We start from the raw sequence: 21422 nt of genomic DNA, 5'->3' as shown, positions 1-21422 counted from the left end.
AAACAAAAAATCTTTGTATCGTATTAAATTAAGAATTGGTTATAAAGAAAATGAATGTATATATCGACACCTCCTACGTAGAGTATCGTAAGTGTATTTGGTCAACTTTACAGAATAGCTGTTTAAAGGTTCGCTAATTGTTTATTGATGATTTTTCAGTGAGGAGACAATCAATATATTTGAAAATTTGCATATTAATTACGAAATAGGTGGGTAATAATCCTATGTAGTATTTTTATTACCATTATTTCTTGTTTTCGAGAAAAGTCACTTACGATATTTTACGTTGACCAACATAAAAAGTAAATTATAGTGTGTCACACTTACTATGAATTACGTTGGGCACTACATGAAACTATTTATCGTATATTATAGATACTACATTCTTCTTTGTAAAAAATGGTAAATAATTGTTGTAAGTAGTAGATGATATATTCTGCTTCGTTAAAATTTTAAATAATAATGTCGTAAGTTTATTAACCTCATTTTAATAAAAATATTCTGGGGTATTTTTAGGAAAGTAGGCAATAAAAAAGCATGAAATTATTATTGATAGAATCACACTACCACATTTTATTGATAGAATAACCGTTATTTGCCATACATCAACATAACTTAAATTTTAATAAAACACACAAACTTCTAGTAACACAAAAATAAAAATACAATATAAACTATAATAACTTTCTAATAACTTTAAACATTTAAGAAAAATTGTGCAGTCAGTAACTATTCATAAATTTTGAAAGTTGTTAGTACCAAATTATCAACACTTATTAATATTTATGGATAACATACAATTAACAGCCTTACTTTGAATGGCACAAAAAATAATACTTATTAAGTAATAGCCCTTTAAAATTAAAATAGTTAAAAATAAATTTAATAAAATCATTCATCAAATTCAGAATTGTAATCATTATCGCTTACATTCACGGATGGGAGATCTGCAAAAAATCCGCGATAGCTGCTAGGGATAATTTGAGAATTACACATATTCATCAAATCATCTTTTTTGGCCTTAGCAATAGGAAGGGTACTTTGGTACAAGGGTTCAACTGATGTAGAAGAATTTGTTGAACATTGTCGCCTCGTACTTTTTGTTACCGAAAGAACATAGTAATCATTGCTAGCCATATCATACTTATACTTTAGTTTATTGGGATCTTTAGGTTTCACAAAAACTTCTTTTATGTTGTTCCATTGTACTTTATCTCCACTGTTGCTTTTCATCCAATTTCCATTCAACAACAATTTGAAATTAGAGAAATCAGTGTGTTGCATTTCTTCCACTAAATAAGGTTTACCATCTTGTTTGGCCCAACGTACCAAACAGTACCACTCATGTGGAGTGTAAATCAGTTTGTTTTTGGCGGATCTTTCTATCAAAGCGTGCCCTCATTCTGAGTGTATCCAACTTCTAAAAAGCAGTGACGAATAGTAACTTTTAAAGTCGATGCGGCATACAAATACATGGCATAAACTATGCGATTGCGGTTTTGGCCCACACAATTATCCAACCAAAATCTAAATTCATTTGTGCCTAAGTCCTTATGTTTTGAAATAAACTTCAATAAACAGCTAGAAACCTCATTAGCGCCCCTTTTGCCCTGCCCTTCATGCCACATGAAGCAAGTACCTTCTTTATCCCCGACATTGAAAACAGTGAAGTTAAATATTGATAGTTTACGTTTATAATAAAGAATACTCAAATTACCGTGTGGAGCATTAAGTATTTTCTGAAAATCGAATGTAGCTGTTAATATTGTTCCCTTAGAGGTTTTAGCGTCGTTTTTATCACAGCACTTTCTTTCACGTGCGAGATGTTTACTAAGCACATGTGATTCATAAATTTTTGTTTCAAGCAATGTTGGTTTAGATTTATTTTTATAAATGTGACATTTATCACATTGGTTCTTTTTGAGAATGTAAAAACTCAATTCAAAATGTTCGTTAACAATATCACGATATTGCCTTTCAGTATTAGCTATAGAAAAGTATACTTGTTCGTCAAACCATTCCTTGTATAAATCAAATAAGCGATGAAAATTCAAATCGCTATCCAAATAAAGATTATCACTTCTACTTCGTGTATAATGAGATTCTACGGGTTGAATGGTCTTAATGTGATCACGAACACTTTTGACAACGTCTTCGGTTATCACCTAACGATGATTATGATGGCGTCCTCGCTGGTCTATTTGTATCAAACCGCTAGTAACATCTACTTTTTCCAAAGCAGTGTAGACAAACTGTTCGCTTATAGAGAAAGTATGTATTTAAAAACGTCTTTTTACAAACAGATATAAATTCGTTCGTATTATCTCTCTTCACTTTTAGTCTATAAATGAAAGTAAAATTGCGTCTTGAGACTGTATCAGTAAAAACCCTTCGTTTTTTTTTGTTTTACCACTAAATAAGCTACAAAACCCCATTGCTTTTCCCTGTTACCTAAATCCCAAAATTTATTGAAAATTGAAATCCTTTCATCGGTACTAATTTTTGAAGTACATTTTTGTCTACAATTTTCTGGACACATGGGTTTTAATGATTTCGCTAATCTGGTTGTACCATCACGACTTTTATATGATTTACCTGTATTTTTTAGTTTTTTTCTTGTATTATCAATCCAAGATGCAACATGTCGATGTCTAATGTTACCTACATCCTTTCGAGAAACCTTTTTGCGTTTCCTAGAACATTTCGGAGTTGACTCGGACAATGAAGACATCGGGGTGTTGGCTTGGGGTATTGATAGTAGGTCGGTATTTTCATACCAAGGACAAAAGTAGTTATCACAATTGTAGTCTAAATGGCTTTCAGCGCACTCTGGGGATGGAATTCGTGTGTTATCTTCTTCTGACCGGTTCTGAGTTGATTCTAAAAATAATTAATTCTTAAAAAACTATTGTGTACCTATAAATAATATGTTTATTATTTTTTATTTATAAATATTTACCAGAAAACGGGGAAGGAGGAACGTTATTGTAATCTTCATCATCTGTATCTGACAAAAAATTCATAATTTGTTCTATTGCACTCATGTCTACATCCGATGGCAGAGGTGATTCTGGAAAAAGAAAATGAAATAAGTTAAATTTAAAGATTTTTTGGCACGTATAATATTGTAACTTAAATAACCAAACGAAGTAATCTATGGTAAATAGTAGATACGATAAAAAAACAATATGAGACGCCAACGTAAAATATCGTATCATATACATACGACATAATTTTTAATTATTTTCCGGTGTAAAATATCTTATTTAACACTTACGATATTTTTTTTATAGTGCAAACAACGTAAAATATAGTAAATATAACTTACGATATTTTTTTTTATAGTGCAAACAACGTAAAGTATAGTAAATATAACTTACGATATTTTTCGTCGGTAAATATAAAAATTATTACGTTTATATTAAAATAATAATTTTACTACAAAATATCAATACACAATAATACATACCTTCATTTCTTTCAGTTTCTTCAATCAAAGGCGTTGTTTTAACTAAAATATTGCCTCCATAATTTGAATTTTCAACGGTCTCTTTTTTGCGTATTGTATCACTTTGGTTTTCTTTTGTTACGAAATTAATAATTCTATGTCCTCGAGACGACATGTCTTGTATTAAATTCTATTACTATTATTTAACTTACGAAGTAATGTAGAAATAACAAGAATTAATTTGCCATGCGAGGAGCTTGTCTCTTCACCAACTACTCTGTCGTTACCGTTACTGATAGTATTGTTATTCAAGAACACTGGTGTCTACCATGACCGAGTGCCCCTCCCACATCACCCCCGTATAATATCGGTAGTAGAACATACGATTGTATACTTGGAGCAAAGGAAACATACGACATTTTACATTCTAATTCTGGAGGCCTTCTAACAGAAATATTGAAATTTTAATTATCGCAGGCGTTAGTTTACATGTATAGAAGTATGAAAATGAAAAAAAGTGAAAAACCGAAATTTGTTGGTTACGATACTTTACGTAGGAGGTGTCGATATATATTAACCCCAAATTTCGAAATTTGTTTACATTGAAAATAATATAGTTATTTATCAACTAGGAACAATAAAGAAAATAAACATTTAAATTAAATTAGAACACTTCACTATATTTTCATTTTTTTGAGTTCATAATCATTTCTGTTGTCTTGAAAGTAGGTATAATAAAAATTGGTACAACCTTAATCTGCTCTGTTTCTCTTCTTATTTAATCAGTCACCAAATAAACCATTGATTCAGCTACGTACTATATCAAATCACCACCATCCTAGATAAGAGGGGTTAGGGATTCCATAAAAAGATACTGCTACTGGGCCATGATCTGGAATAACTCCATAGCAATACTATCTTGCGACGAGTATTAGAAATATAATATCAGCATTATAGCCTCTCCAATAAGGGTCTAAAAACATAAATATCTATCTGAAATATGAACAAGAAAAGGATTGCTTAGCTCACCTCTGAAATTGAGACCCACTTTGGAAACACGTCTTAACGGTTGGACGGTCTTAACAGAAAAGAGCGAAGCGCTATCATGGCGCCTGATTCTGGAAATTGGGCGTGAGTGACAAGTTGAAAAATATGCTCATCTACCGGATATATTTGGGAATTACAGAAGAATCCTTGAGTCGGCTACAGGTAGGTACTTGACAGATAGATGGGGTTAGAAGTTTTACCTATTTAAAAAAAATTATTGAAATTTATAATGATTTTCTTTTAAATCTTTTGAAACGGTTACAGTACTAATAGCAGATTCCGAGAATAAAATGCAGAAACTAATGGATATATGGGTAGAACAAATAGAACAACTTAAAATGGAGATAAACGAGGAAAAAAGTAAGATAATGATAATCAGCGGCAAAGGAGATAAGGAAGATAATCAAATAAAGATAAAATGTAAAAACTGAGAATTGGAAATGGTAACAACTTACGAATACCTGAGAAGTATAATAACTAATGACGGAAAAATAGACTGGGAAATAACAAATAGAGTAAAGAAATCAAACAAGTTATATTATGCCTTAGCCCCAATAATGGGAAAAAGAGAACTTGCACGAGAAACAAGAATAAAAATATATAACACAATAGTGATACCGACTGTGCTATATGCAAGTGAAAACTGGACAATTCTGGAAAAACATAAGAGCAGGATAAACGCAATGGAGATGAGACATCTAAGAAGACTAGTTGGAAAGACAAAATGGGATAGATTAAGCAACGAGACTATTAGGAGAATGGCCAACCAGGAACCGATAATGAACAAAATAGCAAAGAGACAAATGAACTGGTATGGGCATCTGATGAGGATGCAATCCAATATAATAACAAGAAAAATTTATGAAGCAAAAAACATCGGAAAAAGAAAAAGAGCCAGACCAAGTAAAAACTGGATACAGCAAGTAGTAGAGGCAGGAAAACTTAAACAAAAATCACTCGAGGAATTGAAAATAATGGCAGGAAACAGAAAAGAATGGAAGAGGTGGGTAAATAGAAATTAAAATAGCTAGCCCAAATCCGACACCCTGATAGGGTAAAAGGAAGGGGAGAAAGAAAGAAAGAAAGTTAATATATTGAAAGGGATTCTTGCCTCTTACTGATGACTCTGTCGCAGTCTCTATTCCACCAAGGGGGAAGGTTTCGAATTTTGTTTTTAAAAGGTTTATACTGTGGAATTAAAATTTCTTCTACCTGGTTGATCCCATCTATTAAGAAACTGTATTTTTCTGATATATTTTCCATTTGGTACTGTTTATCAAAAAATTGTTCAACAGAATATGCATATAAATACCAATTGGCCTTTTTTATGTTCCATTTGCTTAGGATTAATCTTTTCAATTTTATTCTTGCAATTCATTTCCATGTTGATGATAAAATGGTTTGAGCCTAAAGTATCTGGATAGACAGACCAGATTATTTTACTAGTTAGTTCAGGCGAGGAGAAAGTTACATCGATGGCTGAAATATTTTGATCAGGTCGGGTAAGAATAGTTGGTTGGACGTTATTCATTACTATATAACCCAAATCATCTGCAGCTGTTATAAGATGTTTTCCAACTACGTCATTACAATTCGATCCCCAGATTGTATGATGAGCGTTGAAGTCTCAACCTATAATTGCTGGTTTACTTACTTCTGAGAAAATATTCGTCCAATCATATACTGTGCTTTTACTTTTAGGCGAGCTGTATATAGATAATATGCTTAATTCACTTCTTCTACAGTTTTCTTACCTACATACTCTGTTGTTGATTCTTTTTGAATTTTACGCTTTGTTCTATATATACTTAAAAGTTTAGACGTACATTCAATATTCTCCATTAAATAATTAACATCGTACCGAGTATCTACGTCCCTAACTAACCCTTTCACTTCCAACAAGTGATTTGGTATATATGCTCTTAAATTGTGTTGTTTTAATGACTTATTATTAACTAATTCATTAGCATCTAAATGAAAATTTACTAGAATCTTTATTCGATTTCGACCAATACTCTTAATTTCTTTTATATTACTAAGTTTTAATATCTTAAACAGTATATTATGTCCTACAGTCATGAGATGCAGCCTACCTAAGTTTTCTTCTCCAGTTTTTTCAAGATATACCCAAATATTATTTAAATTGTACTTATCTGATAGCAAATTAAAATGTTTTATCTCCATTGTCGTGGGCTGCAAACCATTTTTTTTCCTGAGCTGTTTCATCATCAATTACCAATGCGCTGTTCTCACTAATCACATCCATATCAATTTCTTTCGTCGAAGAGGACGTCTTTAGATTTTTACCAATCCCCAATGGGGATTGCATTTATTTAAAAACACACAATATAGGTATATATAAAAATACTCCACAACACAAGTAAAAAACTGGAAACTAATTAGCAAGGAAAACGATTAGTACGAATGTCCTTATCGTTTGAAGGTAAAATCGAGACTCAAGATATTCTTAAATAGGCGCATTTTCGAATGATATTCCATAATAAACCCCATCAAAAAATAGGGAGTAAAAAACTGTGGTCCTGAAACGAGACGAAACGAACATAAAAACAAACTATATGAAGTGCACTTTGAATATTTTGAACGCAATATATTCAGAAAGATATTTAAATCAACTCGTTGTACCGATGCGATGGTAGGCAGTAAAGTAAATTAAATCTCGAGCTAAAGAGATTGTTGCAGAAAGCGATATTTGTGAATAGAAAAAAAAATAAATAAAATTGGGTCATGCAGCAAAGAATAAACTAGCTTGGTCATTTATAAAAAATACCGAACAATTGAGCTGTAAAAGTTAAAAGATAAAAATTCCAAGGAAAAAGAATAAAAGGAAGGCCCTGTTAAATATGGATATAAAGCCAGGAACATCGAGCAGTGGGGAAGGAATGTAGCCGATAGGGCAGAATATAGATAATAGAACAAGAAGTACATTATATGGGACTTTGATAGCTTTATATTTAGTTGTTTATAGAATGAATAATTGGCGTTAAGATAAATATTTTTACATAAGAAAAACACTCTTTTACATAGCTTTTATTTTATGTAACCTTAGTTTAATATTTGATATCACTGTACTGACTATTGCTACCCACGACAAAATCGTTGAGTAAGCTTTGAAAAACTGCCAACATGAAACAATCCAAACTGTTGTAACCAAGTCGTAGAAAAATTCAGTGATTATAATATATATAACTGTAAATACTATTATTGGAATATGAATCATAATTAGGCATAGCTATTTAGTATATAAATATTTCGCTTCTTGGTCGTTCCGTTAGTTCAGTGTAAAATGTAACATCGAACACAAATCTTCGGCAGTCTCATTCCTTTTAGAGCTGATATTTTAAGGGCAAATATGATTGTCCTTATTTATTCCTGAATTTCATTTAACTCATTTTTTATTAATTGCAAATTTTAAAAATTTTTGAGTTTTGGGAATTTCGTACAATTCATAATTAGTCCTTTTTTATAATAAATTATGCTTTAATTTGTCCAATTCTGTTTCTATTATCGATTTTAAGCCCAGGTGACGACGGCGAAAGTTATTGTGTTTTATTGTACTATTCTTTTTTTTTTTTATTTAAAGGCAGCCGCATCAACCATATTGGTTATTAGCGGATGAATTTAATACAAACAATAATGATTACAAATAACAAATAAATAACATACTTATATGTGGTTCAATATGTTACAGTCTCTTAAAAATTTCACAATATTTTCACTGGTACACTCACTAAAAATGTCCCTTATAACTGATGGGATTTTATTAGTTAGTCTTTCAGCACTATATTTGGGACACTCCGTTAATACGTGTTTCACTGTTAACGGCACGTCACATCTCGTACATTTTGGTTGAGGTTCCTTCTTCATGAGGTATTCATGGGTGAGTTTGCTGTGTCCTAATCGGAGCCTGGTTAATACAACCTGAAGGAAACGGCTAGGGGCGTTGTTAGTCCATCGTCCAAAATTTGGTTTAATTTCTTTTAACTTTGAGGATTTTTCTTCCCAACATTTAGTCCAATTACATATCAGCTTTTGTTTAAAGTACGGATTGAGATCTTTTGCTAATGGTTTTATTATCGGTCTGATATTTGGGGAATTTGCTATTTCCCGAGCATTTTTATCAGCTAGTTCGTTTCCTTTAATGCCTATATGTGATGGTACCCACACGAAGACTAATGTTTTGTTTTCCAGCTGCTGCATCTTGTTTTTAATTAATTTAGCTATCGGGTTGCAAGTGTACATTTTTGACAGTATATGAAGGGAATTGATTGAGTCAGTAATAATAAGGAATTTATCTGGTTTGACTGTTTGTATGTGAATTAGAGCTCTGTATATTGCATACAATTCTCCAGTTATCACAGTGGATTCTGTGGGCAATTTGAAACTTTTTATTATGTCTCTTATAACAAATGATGATCCTACACCAGAAGTTGTTTTAGATGCATCTGTGTAAACTTGGGTATATTCAGGGAAAGAAGAAAGTATTCTATTATAATTGCTTATAAATATTTGTGGATTAGTTTCAGATTTATGATATGATGATAGTTCTAAATTTAAAGTAGGCACAGGTATTAACCAAGGAGGTGCCGTGTTTACGTTTGCTGAATGTGTTGAGGGAAAGTTGAAAATTTCAATAGAGTTTAAAATGTTTTTGATCCTTAACTGAAATGGTAAATGTGTTCTTATATTGATATTTGATAACAATGGCTGAGTAAGAAAATGGTTGTCAGGTTGTAGTGATGAGTGTTTTGAAGCGTAAGATAGACTAAGTAATTTACGTCGTTCATGTAATGATGGCTCTCCAAGTTCCCACTCGAGGCTTGCAACAGGAGTTGTTCTATAAGCTCCAGAGATTATGCGTAATGCATTGTTGTGTATAATGTCTAAGATTTTTAAATTTGACTTCGACGCTGAAGAATATGCAATGCATCCGTAATCCAATTTTGATCGAATTAGGCTTCTATACAACAGTAATAATGTATCTCCGTCAGCACCCCATTGTTTGTTGGCTAAACATTTAAGAAGATTTATACCATTTTGACATGATATCGCCAATTGTTTAATATGTGGTTTCCAACTTAAAGTTTCGTCGAATGTTATGCCTAAATATTTTATCTTTGTACTTCGTTTTAAAAACTTTGTGCCGAATTTTAAGGCAGGTATGTTAGTGTAAATAGGCTTTTTGGAAAAAATAATATATTGTGTTTTGTCAGCTGACAAATAGAATCCACTCCTATTAGACCACCTTTCGATTTTATTTAGTTCTTCTTGTAAAAGTTTGACCATCGAGTTAATATTTTTTCCTTTGATAAACATTATCATATCATCAGCGTATAATCTAGCCTGTGCAGGTCTCTTGAGATTTTTTATAACATCATTCATTGCAATTAAAAAAAGTGTAGGGCTAATTACAGATCCTTGTGGTGTTCCATTGTCTTGAGACTTAATACTAGAAATTTCTCCATTACTACGTACAGAAAATTTGCGTTCATGTAGAAAGTTATTCAAAAATGCCAACATGTTTCCTTGAATTCCCCAAGTCTGCAGCTTTGTTAATATTCTGTGTCGCCATGCTAAGTCAAATGCTTTGTGGATGTCAAAGTAAACAGCTACGCATTTCTGTTTGTTACAGAAGGCTTCATTAATTTGACTTTCTAAATGTAAAACATTATCTATAGTAGATCTCAAAGGACGAAATCCAGCTTGTTCCGGTATAAGTAAATTGTGATGTTCCAAATGCCACATAAGTCTATTATTTATTATTTTCTCTAGCAGTTTGCAAGTAGAACATGTAAGTGATATTGGCCTATATGATTCTGCCGCTGTAGCCGGTTTCTTAGGTTTTAGTATAGGGATGACAATAGCTTGTCTCCATAAGTCAGGAAATTTATGTTTACACCAGATTGTATTAAAAAGATTCAATAGGAAGTCTAAAGCTTCGTTAGGTAACTGTTTTAAAAATATTGCGGGTATGTCATCTGGACCTGGTGATGTGTCTTTTAACATTTGGATCGTTTCTAATAGTTCTGTTTTATTAATTGGAGTATTTATATCATCGTTATTGGCTATAATTTCTATTGGATTTGCTTCTTCTTCTTCCCGATATCGTAAAAAAGTATTGCTGTAATTTTCATTTGTAGATTCTTGTCTGTATGTTTCAGCTAATTCTTCTACAATTTTCTTGTTTTCATTAATTATGTTTCCATTTCGTTCTAGGTATTTTATTCCATTTTGTGTACTAACGCCAGAAATCTTCTTAACTTTTTTCCATGCTGATGACATGTTTGTATTCCTGTTAATACTTTGAACGTATTTTTTCCAGGACTCTTTTTTAGATCTGGTAGTAATTAATTTTGCATATGCCCTTTTTTTCTTTAGCTCTATTAAGTTCTCATTGGTTTTATGTCTTTTGAAAGTATTTAAAGCTTGTTTACTTTGTTTTATTGCCAATTTACACTCTTCATTCCACCAGGGAACAACTTTGTTTTTTGTTATATACTTTGTTTTTCCCATTGCAATTGTGGCGGCTTCAGTGATTAAGTTATTAAACAATTTTAAAGTTAAGTTTATGTCTTCTTCAATTATAGGGATATTCGGTATTTCTTCAGTAATTTTTGTTTTAAAAATGTTCCAGTTGGCTTGCTTAATTTTCCACTTTTGCAAAGGATTGGTTTTTGTTGTGGGGTTGGAAATTTTTGTTACTATTATTGGATAATGATCACTTCCATATAAATCGTCTACGGTTTGCCATGTGTGATTTAGTAACGTCGATGGGTCAGAAATAGACAAGTCAATAGCTGAAAAATTTCCAGTAGCTGCGTCGAAACGAGTTTTAGCTCCGTCGTTCATTATTGTTAAATTCATGCTATTAATTACGTTTGCTAATACCTTTCCATTTTTAGTTGTTTTTCTGGAACCCCATAGAAGATTATGGCTGTTAAAGTCCCCGAGAATTAATTTTGGTGATGGAATTTGCATAATTAAGTCGGAAAGTTCATTTCCTTGGATATTTTGGCTCGGGGGAATATAAACGTTACATATGTTCATTTTTTGATTAGTACCTATTGTTACTGTTACTGCTGTTGCTTCTAAGTTTGTTTTAATTGTTATTCTGTTTACTTGTAAATCGGTTTTAGCATATATCGCAACACCGCCACTAGCGTGATTTGTTTGTCTATTTTGGTAGTAAACATTATATGACCTCAAGTTATACGCATTGTTGCCTTTAAAATTAGTTTCTTGAAGACATATAATATCAGGTGAATATTTCTTAATAAGGACCTGAAATAAGGGTAGGCGGGTGTAAAAACTGTTTAAGTTAACTGTTTAACTGTAAAATATTATTATACATGAATTTATTTTTATTTAAATAATTAGTTTTGAGATATATCGCTGTCTACGTCAGGTGAGCCAACATGTTCGAGCAGTTGTTTGGTTAATTTTTTACTTAGTCTAGTACATTTAATTTTCATATTTCGATCTTCAGCCTGGGTATGTATTTCATTTATCATTTCTATAAGAGATGGAATATGTAGGGTATAGTCTTTAGCAATGCTTAATGCATCATTACTACCGTGAGTGTTCTCTAACAGATCAGTGAATTGTTGACTATCGAGTGGGAACTTGGGATTGTGATTGTCAATAAAATTGGTTATCTTTTGGGGCAATTCTGGAAATTCTAATGAGGGTTTATCTTTCGACTTCAACTTTTTCTTTGGAACTTTTGGAACAGGTGTTGGAAAGTAAGATTTTGGTTCTGAGGAATTAGTAATATCTGGTGTATCTTCTGGGCTAGGTGTTGCAATTTCAGATAAATTTCGTTTGGAGGTCTTAGGTTTAGTTATCGGAGTTGTTTGAAATTCATTAGAAGCGGGTATGTCAGGATTGGGCTCATTAAATGTAGGAGTAATTGGTGTTGGTTCACATATCATTTCAGGGTTAGTAGTATTTGATATATACTCACCTACATTATTGCTGTCTAAGGAATGGTTTAGAGAGGAACTTTCTTGTTGTGATCTAGTATATGAAGAAGTTGAAGTTTGGAGTTGAAGGCCGGCACATTGAGATGCAAAATGTCCTGGTTGCTTGCACTTATAGCATAATGAATCTGTTGAAAGAAATATGCGATATTTTAAGTCATCATGATTAATTTCTAGTGTATCGGGAATTTGGAAACTATCTTCCGGAGGAGATATGTACACCTGCCTTCGAAAACTAAGTATGTGACTATACGCTGGATCGGTTGCTCCAATTCGTAAGAATGTAAGGGGTGACATTAGCTGTAATCCAATGATTTTTAACTCGGTTTCCAATAAATTATGTGGAATTGTGGGACTTACGTTGGATAGAACAAGTCTTTGTGACGGGGTAACTAGCTTTCGTACTGGTATTACTGTGTTATTAATCTTAATAGAATTATGTTCTTTTAAAAATTTGTCTACAGCTGATTTACTTGATAAGTATACACAAACACGGTTGTTTGAAATTCTGGATGAAAAAATTATGTTTTTTGGATCTACAAGTGGTCCCAGTTCTAATAAATAATCTTGTAATTTGAGGCCCTCTATTGCAGAAAAGATAATTGCCTGATCTTTGCTAGGAAAAGTTGTTGGTGAGTGAATCAATGCTGTGGAGTATTTTTTAGTGTTTGGTGAGTTCTCAGTCTCAATAATAACATTGCCGTTATTACTATTCATTTTGGTCGTTTTCGATTTTTCGGTTTCATCAATTCGGCTGAGTACGGATCTGTTTTATTTAAAAGTTGACGAGCAACCAGATTTTGATAATTGCTCTTTTTATTTTAACCAAATTGTTAGGTTAGTTAGGACAATAATTTATTCAGTTTATTATCATGCAATCAAACAAAATCAAAGTTTTCTTTACTCACGTATGATTTCCTGCACTTAAACAATCACTATAATTACTTTAGTAATAATTTTAACTTGTTAATTATCGGTTTTTACTATTAATATTTCAGAGCTGTTTGTGAAACCAGTTGCTGGTAGCACGATCAGGTCAGGAATCGTCTGTACTATTCTTATTTACATAACTTTGTATTTTATTCTAATGTATTTCTCGTCCAATTTTTCTGGTACATGTTAATACACCATTGAGGTTTTTCTATTCAATTATTATATACTATTTATTTTTGTTTTTTATTTTTTAATGACCTTATAAAATGTTTGTGTAATTCTTTTTTTAAATTGGCTAGTCCGTAGTAAATTTATTCTCCCATTTTCATTTTTCTTGTATTTTTCTGTATTCCCTTCATATGGATTTATCATTTTGCCTTTGACCTTCTTTTTAAACCGTTTTGCCTTTTTAATTATGCTACTATTTTTATAAATTAAATTCTATTAAAATTATTATAATTATTTTCAAAAACGACTATCCTATGAGACATTGCTTCTTCAATTTCTTCTCTTTGTTTTTAATGTACTCAGATCACCTCTTTCAAGGTTTTTTTTCTACCTAATTTCTTTTATTAGTTCTAGCTCATACTTTTTTATTTTTGTTTATGGCCATCTTCTATTTAAATTTGTGTGATCTTCTTTTAATCTTACCCTGCATTGTTTTTAAAAGTGATCTCGTTAATACCACATCAATTTGGTTTAATATTATGTATATTTTTGTGTGTGTTGGAAGTTCTAAAATTTTATTTTACGTCCAATGGCAAAATGAATAATATTTTTCCATTTTTGGTAGTTGTTTTGTATTAGGTGTATTTTCTACTGTCGATTAGCCACAATAGCCCTCTTAGGTCGAGTGTAAGGGAGGTTAAACGCCTACTCATATTGAAGCTAATCTACCTTACATACGTTTATATAATTTTTCATATTTCTTCTTTACTTCTAGTTTAAACTTTAAAACTACTGTTGGGTTAAATTTGGAAGTATTTCCACCATTGCATGTGATAGAACTTATTTTTTTCAACCTCATCCCCATTTATTGTTAGTTTAAAGGTCACAGGTTTTAAACGGGAATTTTTTAAAGGTTTTAAAATGGAATAATACTTTTTTCTATCTTTTCACTTAAATATTTTACTTTATTTGTTGCTTTGTTTAAATATTGATTTTATTTGGGTGTAATTATTTGCCTATATTTAAAAATTTACTTTTCTCAGTTCCATGTATGTCCAAAGTGTTTCCTACCAAAAATTGTTAATGTTTTTCATCACAATTATTACTTTCATTAGTTTCACTTTTCAACTCAACCTTTTTAAGAGTCCTTTGCTTTCCATTTTTCTTTCTCTTCTTTATAAATTTATTGTATTATGTTCAAATTTGTCGTTTTCATTAATGAACATTTTTTCTTTTTTTTTATATAAACTATGCTTTTTTATATACACCATTTCTCAGTTGTAGTACAGCCAAGAGAATTAAATTTTAATTTAATCATTGTATTTGCTTATGTTATTAAATTCTTCGCATAATTTTGTGAACATATCATCTACCATTTTTGAGAAGTCGTCAGCATAATGGTGAAACTAATTATTTACAAAAAGCTAGGTATCTTTTTATTACTAGTATACGCTGACTATAAGTGTATTATAAATATTATTTTGACCTAAAATTTTATTTTGCTTCGTAGTTAAAAATCATTTTTTCATTTCTTATTTTATTTTCATGTTAGTTTAAAGTTTACCTCTTATATTTTAAAATAAATTATCTTTTAAATATTATGCTTGCTTTTAACTTATGCTATTAATTTTTGATAAGTTTAAATTCTTGAATTTTATAAATTTTTGCTTAGAACATATTCTTGATTTAAATGTTGATATGCTGCTTGGATTTTTATGTAATTTTCATTGTACATAACTATTTAGGGTACACCTTATAGTCTCTTTAAAACAGCAAGAGAACGGCATATTTGATGGATGCTTCCCATGTTGTTTCTTATGAGACAACGATTATAAGATCCCTTTATCCTGGTTATTTTTGTCTCTTTTATGGTGGGACGTAAGGGGTCATCGTACTGTGACGTTAAACGGCTGATTAAAATTGGGGAGATGACGAATACAAAAACATAAAAAAACGAATATAGAGGCATTTCCAAAGGAACATTAGATCGTGTCTTTGTTGCTATTATTCAGACTTATGTGTCGGTTTACCAAGTATGATGTAAGTATTCGAAAGAACGGTGGTAATATTTGTTTAATTTTATAAAGAAGTCCTCTATGCCAAACCTTATCAAAAGCTTGACGTATATCTAGTGATACCATTGGGCAATATTCCTTTTCTTCTAATGCGGAATTGATTTTATGGGTTATTCGGTGGCATTGCTGGATAGTTGAGTGTTCTCGTCGAAATCCAAACTGATAATTTGGTATCCAATCTGCGCCTGTAAAGTCTGGATCTATTCTTTTTATTAAAAGTTTTTCTAGTAATTTGGAGATTGTTAATAACAGACTGATAGGTCGATAGGATGAGACTTCACTTGGATCCTTTCCTGGTTTTGGGAATAATAGTATTTTTGCAATTTTTAGATTGTTAGGCCAATAATTACATCTAAATATTGCGTTAAATATATATGTAAGGATTACTATACCTTTTTTTGGTAATTCTTTTAGCATTTTTGGTGTTATTAGGTCAATTCCTGGTGACTTTTTGATATTTAAGATTTCTTCTTTAAGTTCTGTGGGTGTTGTTAATTTTATTGGATTTACTGATGGTTGTTCTGCGTTTAAATAATTATTAATTTCTTGATCTTCTTCATTGTTGTGTGATTGAAATACTGTTGCTAAATGTTCGGCAAATAATTCTGATTTTTCTTTATCGCTTCTTGCCCATTGGTTCTGTGTGTCTGTAGTTTTTCTTACTGGTGGGGATATTGCTTGAGGTTTTAAGGATGATTTGATTGGTTTCCATATTGAATGGTCGTATCTATTAAGTTGTGTTACATATTTTTTGACTGACTCTTCTCTTGCAATTTTTAGTTGTGTTTTTAATTTATTGGTTAAGCGATTGTAAAACGTTTTATCCGCTGGGTTCCGACTTTGTTGCCATTTGGCTCTTGCTCTTCTTTTTTCAGCAATGAGCTTTTTAATTTCTAATGGAACATTTATTCTTTTCTCGATTTTATTTTTATCTGCATCGTTCGGTGTCGCTTCTTTTGCAGCGTTTTGCAATAAAGTTATAAGGTTGTTTGTAGCTGCTTCTATTTCTGAAGGGCTTTTTAGTCTTACATTTAGTTTAATGTTTTCATCCAGTATTTTTTGGTAAAGGTTCCAATCTGTTCTAGGTCCATGCAGTTTTGGAGTAGGTTGTTTGTTAATAACGCATGTGCTAATTGTTGCATTGGTGAATGATCTGAAGATAGATCATAACTTGGAACTATGTCCATAAAGGTGTTAGATATTCCTTTTATGATGCAAAAATCTAAGAGGTCTGGTCTTTTTTTGTGGTCCGTTGGCCAGTACGTTGGTGTTCCTGTTGATAAATATGAGTATTTATTTACTTGCATTAAGCTATAGAGCTCTCTCCGCTTTGTTGTTATTAATCTTGATCCCCAGTAAGTGTGTTTACCATTAAAGTCACCAGCTGCGATAAATGTTGGACCTAGAGTATTGAAGAAGGATCCGAAATCGTTTTTTTTTAAATTATGCTTTGAAGGGCAATATACTGCTGCTATTGTTATTTCGTAAGGTAATGAGCACACTTTAATTACTGTAGCTTGGATACAGTCTGTTATATAACTTTCCATCATGAAATGTTTAATTGATTGTTTGATCAAGATTGCTGTACCTCCATGGGCTGTCTTGCCTTGTATCGATTTGCTTATCTAAAAATGTTAATTTTTCCTGCCAAGTTCAAATATTTATTTACAGCTAGTAATCATATTAAGTTTACATTTTGCTCAAAATTTATTTAAATATATATTATAAAATTTTATAGAATCTCCTTTGGCACAGATACATACACAGATTTGTTTCACACTATATTGTTGACTAAATGATATAGTTTTATTATTTTTTCAAATATGTCATTTCCGTTCAAAACGACTCCCAAGTTACTACTATTTCGGTGTTCTCCAATATTATGACTTTTATGTTTGTCTTCTGCCAATATTAGATAGATTTATTTTTGTTCTCTTCTTCTAACATTAGATACATTTGTTTTTAGTTTATTTATTTTAGTTTCATACCTAATTCGGCATTCTTCGTGTTTTTAGATATTATATGTAGCTCTTTCTTATTATTAGCTGCCATCAAGTACCAAAATTAGAGAGTAATACTTGTTGTGGTTTTTAAATCAATAATGTACCTTTTTTTGTATTTATTTACGCTGTAACCACCAGCGTTATTAGCGACCTAAAAAATACAATACACGTAAAGTAAGAAAAAATTACAATAATTGGTACAGTCCTGAGTCTTTAAGATAACTTATTGTGTTTTTAATATTCATGTTTTTTCCTAAGGCTTCCTTTATATTATTTGGGATAGTGTGGCTCTTTCTTGCTGCTTCATATGTTTTGCACTGAGTTAGTATATGCTTCACACAGAGTGTTACTTGACAATTTTCACACATTGGCGGCACAGTTCGCGTAAAGAGGTGTTTATGTGTACAGTTACTGTGTCCTAGTCGCAAACGTGTTATTCTCACTTGGTCGTGTCTATTCACTGTGGGTTGGAGCCACGGTTTCACTAATTGTTTGATTTCCTTGAGTTTATTTTGTGATGTACTCCACTTATTTTGCCACGCACTTAATACTTTATGTTTTATTTTTGACTTAAAGTCATCTGAAGAAACCTCATTAATAAGAATGGAGTCCTGGCTGAAGGATTCTAAGTGGGCTAGTTCATCTGCTTCTTCATTTCCTTGTATACCTAAATGTGATTTAACAAACATAAAGACAACGGTGATCTTATTATTATCTATAATCTCTGTTACTGATTGGATATGTAAAGCAATTGGATTATTGGTATATAAACGTTTGATAGTGCGAAGTGAGCTTAGTGAATCGGTTATTATGAGAGACGGGGACTGTTTCGACTCTTTTATGTGGATAAGTGCTTGTACTATTGCAAACAACTCTGCAGTGTATGATGAAGTAATGGAATTGAATTTAAATTTGAAGGATGTATTGGGTGTGAGGATGGCTGCACCAACAACTTCTGAAGATTTGGATGCGTCAGTGTATAACTTATAGTGATTTTTATAAGTTTCCATTTCTATTAGGAATGATTGTTTAATCGGGTCTGTTATAGTCTCAATTTTTTATATATACTAAGGTTAGTATTAATCTTGGAAATTGGTATTAACCAAGGTGGAGAAGTTAGGAAATTTATTGGGAGAACTTTAGGAAATTCAAGATGTAGGTCATGAAGGTTTCTTCTAACTCTTTCGTAAAATGGTGGATCTAGTCTTGTTGTAGAGAAAGTGTCTTGAAATCGACCTGAGAACGTATTGGTATAGTTAGGGTATTTTTTATTACTAGATGTTTTAGAAGCATATGAGAGAGAAAGGTATTTGCATCGTAAACTTAGGGGTGTTTCTACTGTTAAGCATTGTAAACTTTCAACTGGTGTCGTTTGAAACGCAGCTGTAGCTATTCGTAGAGCTTTGTTTTGAACAGTTTCTAAGGTTTTTAGTGCTGATTTTTGGCTTGATGAATAAACTATCGTACCTTAGTCGAGTTTGGATTTAACTAAAAATTTATAAACATGTAATAGCGTATTTTGATCTGATTCCCAGAATTTGCTGGAAATAGTTTTCATAAAATTTATTCCTGCTTTACATGATTTTTCAGTTCTTCTGTATGTTTTTTCCAGGAGAGCTTTTGGTCGAAAACCATACCTGAAAATCTGATATCATTTGTGAAACTGAGGGTTTTTGTAATCCGATTGTCCTAGGCCATAATTCTAACTGATTGATTGTTTGTTGTAAATGTTTTTAAATAGATGCAGAGTTTTTTCCTTTGGGAAGTAAAACTAAGTCATCAGCGTATAATCTTCCTTTAATAATCGGTGAGCATTTTTGAAGTATGTCGCTTATGGCTATTAAAAAAGTGGTTGAGCTTATAACTGATCCTTGTGGTACTCCGTTCTCTTGAACTTTTTTATCTGAGTTAACGTTGTCTGATCAAACTATAAAGCTGCGAGATTAAAGAAAATTTTAAATAAATTTTAGCATATTGGATCTACTATTCCAATTATGCAATTTCAATATTGAAACACCAGACAGTACCATAAGCTTTATTAATATCAAAAAAGACTGCGATACAATCTTGTTTATTTGAAAACTCTTCATGTATTCCTGACTATAAAGTCCATTAGGTTAACTATAGTGGATCGATTTTGCCTAAATCCGCTTTGTTGTGGAATAAGGAGTTTTTGTTGTTCTAAATACCATCTCAGCCTTTTATTTAATATTTTCCTTTATCACTTTACATATAATATTGGGTAGAGATATTGGTTAATATGACTCCGTGGTGATATCCGAGATTTTTTAGGTTTAAGAAGTGGTAGTATTATTGCTTCGGACCAAGTTGATGGGAAAACCTGGTTACTCCAGATAAAATTATAAAGTCTAGTAATAATTTTTTCCCATTGTCTGGTGGATGTAGTAGAAATGCTAAAGGATACCGTCTGGTCCCGGGCTTGAATCTTTGGAAAAGTTTAAGGCTTCAGCAAGTTCTATGAAGGAAAAAAAAAACGTGTTAAGGTTGTGAGTCTCATGTCCGTCGAATCCCAATATGTTTTTTTCTACGTTGTTTTTATGTATCTTAAAATTATCAGTGTAATTTTCACCACTGGAATTTAATTCGTATTGGTCTGCTAACATATTTACGATTTCTTTTCTGTTACTAATTGTTTTGCTATTTTTTGCTAGAAAAAGAATCTTATATGGTTGGCTTTTGCCAGAGATTTTCCTAAGGTTTCTCCAAACTGTACTTGTGCTTGAAGAGGTATTTGGAGATGAGATGAATTTTTTTCAGGATTCTTTTCTATTCTTTTTCAGAATATATTTTGACTTAGCTCTTCGTTTTTTGTAGTCAGTTATATTTTTGTCTGGTTTATGATGCTTTATTCTATTGAAAGCTTTCTTATACACTCTTGTAGCTTGGCTGCATTCAGGTGTCTACAACGGAAGAGGTTTATGTTTTTTTTTAAATTTTTATTTTTCTTACATACGTCTCTGCGGCTGCTGTGATGGTTTGTAAAGATGTACTTAAAAACTTGTCAATATAGTTTGATGATGTGAAGTTGTTTTTGTTAATGTCCTGTTTGATCTGTTTGGTGAAGTTAGTCCAATCAGCATTTTTATTATTCCACTTTGAGATAGGCGATTCGATATTTGTGATTTTCTGATGCGTTAAATAAATTATAATGTGGTAGTGGGGTAAAATGTCCCATGTTAACGTAGTGGACAGAATTTGGTCACACCGAGAAATATCAATTGCATATGATGTGCCATTTTGTATGTTGAATCTGGTTGGTCTTTCGTCGTTTATTAGATTCAGATTTTTATTGACAATTAAGTTTTCACTGCAGGGGGTAAACCTATGTGTTTGCCAAGTTTTCATATTAATTTGGCGCTGTTGGTTTTTATTCTTTTGTCGATGTAGTATGAATATAATTCCGTCAGAAACTTTAAAAGTGCATGAGAGTCTTCTGAGTACAATTTTGTTAAGCTGATTATGTCTTTTATCCTTGTATATTTTCGAATAGATCCACCACTTGATCAAAGCTTAACAATCGCTTTTCCCTTTCTACATATTCTCTAACTGGTTCTAATAATGTTTGGAGATTTGGTTTTATCATCAGTTTTGGTTTTTTTCTTTATTTGAAGCTTAGGTTTTGCAAAGTTTTCTTCGGCGGGTGGCGTGATTGCATCTTCTAGGGTTCTTTTTCTGGTTCCTTTGTTCGAAGTGATCTGGAGTTTATGAGAATTTATATATGTATTTTTAT

This window comes from Diabrotica undecimpunctata, chromosome 11, assembly GCF_040954645.1.
Source record: "Diabrotica undecimpunctata isolate CICGRU chromosome 11, icDiaUnde3, whole genome shotgun sequence".
NCBI classification, from domain to species: domain Eukaryota; kingdom Metazoa; phylum Arthropoda; class Insecta; order Coleoptera; family Chrysomelidae; genus Diabrotica; species Diabrotica undecimpunctata.
This window is presented reverse-complemented; position numbering follows the sequence as displayed.